This window comes from Zeus faber, assembly GCF_960531495.2.
Source record: "Zeus faber genome assembly, chromosome: 7".
Classification (NCBI taxonomy): Eukaryota; Metazoa; Chordata; class Actinopteri; order Zeiformes; family Zeidae; genus Zeus; species Zeus faber.
The window spans coordinates 20,115,252-20,119,854 of record NC_137203.1 but is presented as its reverse complement, the minus strand read 5'-3'; the positions used below and the strand labels follow the sequence as shown (position 1 = coordinate 20,119,854).

The 4,603-nt window shown below is 46.8% G+C and overlaps 1 long non-coding RNA gene across 1 annotated transcript in view; it reads left to right on the top strand.

The window, feature by feature from the left end:
- The window catches only part of LOC307232947, a 7,701-nt gene extending 3,335 nt beyond the window's left edge, over positions 1-4,366 (top strand). Inside the window, exons 2-4 of the long non-coding RNA XR_013844254.1 lie at positions 1,834-1,870; positions 3,714-4,049; positions 4,139-4,366. This is a non-coding gene — a long non-coding RNA (uncharacterized lncRNA). The remainder of the gene's footprint in view (positions 1-1,833; positions 1,871-3,713; positions 4,050-4,138) is intronic.
- The last annotated feature ends 237 nt before the right edge of the window (positions 4,367-4,603 follow it).

Here is a 4,603-nt window from a genome sequence, read left to right as displayed (position 1 = left end):
AAGGTGCAAACACTGTAATTTGGTCGTCCGCAAACAAAAAAAACAAAAACAACAATAGATGTGTCGTACGGGGGGACAGCCAGTGTTGCCATAGATGTGAGTTGACAACAATTACGTGCTCATCAGAGATCTGAATCTGAAGGTGAAACACACCCCAGTAGCCTTAAACGCTGTACTATACGCGGTAACTTTAAGAAAACCCTGCCTTTGGTCAAAATGTTGTATTTCATACGATGGCAAACAAATGAACAGACGTCTTTGCCGCTTGGCTAAATGTCATGTTAAAAAAGAAAAGAAAAAAAATATATATACATGTATCTGTAGCCTCTTATTAATAAAATAAGATGGAGTCTGACCAAAGTTAAAGAAGTTTATATCTGTTTCACCCGCGCCGTTTAGAAGTCAAGGCAAAACACCGGCTCCCATTCGGGGTGCGTAGAGGCATTTCACCCTTTAAAGTAATTTATTTCAGGGAAACCAGGGGGCAAAGGTGGAATTCTTGAGAAATTCAACAAGGATAGAGGAGCTTTTGAAACTCCGCACGCGGATTAACTTTCATCCTATCGTCATATTATCCGACAAACACACTGTAGAACAGTGCCACGACAAAGGGCCGAGATTAGGAGGAGAGGGGAGGGAAAACAATTTAAAGAAGTATTGCGATTATCAGGGAGCGAGGAAGGACAGGGGGGAGGGTGGCGGGGGCGTGGGGGTGGTCGTGATTCTTCTCTTCTTTTCTCTGGGAGTTTCAAATGGGAGTCAGAAGAAAAGAAAATGAGAGCACGATGACAGCCCGGCGTTATAATAAATTCCCCCGTCACTGTTCATCTTTATAAGCAGCTAAATGAGTGGCGTCACCTCAACTCTTCAATTAGGGCTTTTTTAAAAAACCAACACACTGCGGGGGCTTAATTACAAATGAAACCCAGCCTGGCCGCCATGTTGAGTACGACGCAAAACACAGAGGCGGACATACAGCGTCCAGATTAGAGGACAGGGGATATTGTTTATTCCAGTAATATATAAATATAACCTACAGGAATATATATCTTGTCTCACTGACGAGCAGCGTTCCCAATATGATGTTGCTCAATAAATGTATTGTTTACATTTAATTTTATTTAAATGAGTGTTATTACAATAATAGTACATTATTTTTATGTATCTGTAAATTCTAATATGCTTGAAAGTTTTCCAAATGTGTCCAAAAATAGGATTCCTTGTGTGTAACATCCAGTATGAAAGCAGGACAAAAATAATAATAGAAATGATGCCCAAAGTAAAAAGAGAAGCCCAGGCCAATTCTAATTATTTCACGTGTCTGTTAACATGCCTGTCATTTCCACATGCCCACCACATTCCACACACACACACACACACACACACACACGCACACGCGCACGCACGCACGCACGCACGCACGCACGCACACACGCACGCACACACACACACACACACACACAAACACACACATCCCTAATACACTCTCCAGTATTATTGTATGTATTTCATTTGTCGGCTGGTATATGTTTGTATATGGAAGTGTCTTTCAGTCCAAAATAAAACGATATGAATGTCGCCCTCCTGCCCTTCGGTGTTCGCCAGAGGCAGATTGGGACCCCCCCCTCAAGGTGAAATTCGGGGGGTTCATTATTCCGACCACCTGTGAGGCCAAAGAGACACGTGTATGAAAGGAAAAAAAAAAGAAAAATGATAATCAACTTCTCCTGTGTGTCAGCTCTTTACGGCGTTCGAGGGAGACGGAGAGAGAGAGAGAGAGAGAGGAAGGAAGGATGTATTTTCATCATTAATGAACTAGTTCTTTCCTAACAGGGGGCGCAGAAGAGTGTGACTCAACGCGGCTCCTCACGTAAGTTGCACTTCACGCGGCTGAAAAGCGGGAACTGCCGCAAAAAATATGATTTCCAGTGTCAGTTGAGTGGCTTTGGTCGGTCATTTTTGGGCACAATCAATGATGTAACGTGTTGCCAAAAGATAATGATTCATACCGGGGGCCGGCAGTGGTAGCTGGTTTATCTTCCCAGAAACATCTAAACCTGACACCTCAGGTTTTGTCTTTTCATTCGACCGAGTTTCTGTTTTTGACACACCGTCCCCCCCTTCTCCTCCACCCCCACCCCCACCTCGCCCCCCGCCCACCCCCACCTCCGACCCCCAGGAAGACAGTTGCACGGAACAAAGCAGATCACGGTGTCGTGGTGACCAGACTGTGACGTGGGGGGATGTGGATGTGATTTATCTCAGGGTGCAATGTTATTTTTTGGATGAGAGCAGCAGAAAGAATAACGCCGCAGTAAAGAGGAGCAGCAGCGCGTACTGCACGCACCGCAACGCGCGTGACTTTCAAATGACGGAAACAGAAGCGTCGAAGTTGCTGCGCGCGTTGTACAGTATGTGTCTGCCGGTAACGAGCTCCCTAACTGTATATATTACATTTTGTGCGGAACAAGTAAGAAACCTCCGGCTGTGGACACTTGTGGAGGGCGGAGAAGCAATACAAACGCGACGCCACCTCCGAATTTGTGCGCGGATGGTTTATTCCCGCCCGTGAATGCATCGCTGCAGTTTGTGTTTTTGCTGGGGAGAAGCTCCTATCCTATCCATTACCGCTACGCTGGCAAGCACCAGTCTTTTGACCTTTGGCCTAGTTTCCCCAAAAGCCTCTTTACGCACTCATTATCTCCTCCCTTTGATTCCCCCTCCAAACACACAACAAAAAAAACAAAAAAAAAAAGGGCCTAACTGGTCTTCTGGGGGAAACTAGTCTTCTCATCGCTCCTTTCCCCCCGCATTGCTAAAACAGATTGAACCTTTCGCGTTTGTGTGTGTGTGTGTGTGTGTGTGTGTGTGTGTGTGTGTGTGTGTGTGTGTGTGCACCTGCGTTCATACACACACACACACACACACACACACACACACACACACACAAGTGTGTACAGTATGCAGGCTTCCGTCCCGGTGCGAGTAAATGCCAACTGAGTATGTGTTGCGACGTCGCGAGGGAAAGTGAGGAAGTTAGCGCCGTTCCTGCCGAGACAGCTCCTCCCCACATGCGTCCCTACCGTCCGTCCGGAGCGGGGGAGTGCGGTGCGATCGCCCGGTTTGTTGTTGTTGTTGTTGTTGTTGTTGTTTTTTTTTTTGTTTTTTTTACCTCAGATGTTCCTCTTTGACCTCTGACCTCGGTGCTGGCCGGGGGAGTGGGGGGGCGGTCAAGCCCCTGACAAATGAGACGGCGGAGGAGTTCTCGGGGTAGACCTGCAAACATTCCACAATAATCTCCTCCTCCTCCTCTTATCCTTCCTTGTCTCATCCCTCCACTCCGCTTGGCGTTGCTCTTTCCACTGACCCACAGAAAGTCCTCATTATGCACAAACATGTCTTAGCATATCATCGCGGCCCGGAAGAAAATCCCCCAAAAATAAATAATAAACAAATAACGACAGAAAAGTGCACGTGCTTCAAATTAGGGGTTGACATCAGTTGAGCTTACCCTCTATCCCTTTACACCGGTTTTGTTTGCAAACGACAAGGAAAACAAATTGCCTGTACAGAGCGGCGGCACAACAAGTTTTGCGTTACTGCGATTCCTTTACTTTTCCGAGTGCACTGACGTGGAGCGATTGTCGTGGACGTCAAGGGAGAGAAATGTTATATTGTGGGTTTTTTTTTTTCTCTTCTCCCTCCCCACACAGGCTGGCTGCAGCAATTCCGGCCGGATTCCTCGTGCAGGCTGACTCACCCCGAACCCACTCAGTGGCGAGAGCCCCACATTTGTCCACTCGTTCACTTATTACCTGCATCCCTCTCCCTCTTCCCTTTCCTTTAGTCCACTGAAGCCCTGCCCTCTCTCTCTCTCTCTCTCTCTCTCTCTCTCTCTCTCTCTCTCTCGCTCGACCCCTCCTTTCGGCCTTCCCCCATCTATGAATTCCTCTGATTTTCATCCGAGCTGCTGCAAAGAATGCTACCACCTGTGTCTTTAAGGGAAATAGGGGGCTATCGGCGCCCCTCTTTTTGCGAGGCTGGTTAAGGTAAGTGGCACCCGCCATTAAAATGACACGGCAAATAAGGCTTCTGGCTGTCGCATTTGTGCGTCATTTCCCGTGTTTTTTTTTCAAAGATTGAACCCAGTTTCACAAGAATTTAAGGTAATAGACGTTGCAGTTAAAAAAAAATACCATACGGCCGGCGTAGATGAGAAGCTACAGAGGAAGAGGCTGAAATGGTAACACCGGCTGGATGGCGAGCTCGAACTTCCTTGTATAATGATGTCACATCACAGACAATAAGTGGAACACTGCAGCGTTGTTATTAAGAATAATGATAATAATAAAAAAAAGCAATCAGTCCCCTGTGTGTGTGCGTGTGTGTGTTTGTTTTCTTTATCCACATATGAATTGTGATCCTTTTGTTGCCTGCTGTTATGGGATTCATCAGAGGGATTAGCTGCTCTATACATGTCTTTCATTGGATAAGAGCAAATTCCTCGCCCAGTAGCCGATCACATGACTCAATCACATGCACAGATTTGAGGTTTCTGACTGGCCACGCGCTGGCGCACCAGCATGGTGCCGCCGGGAGCGTA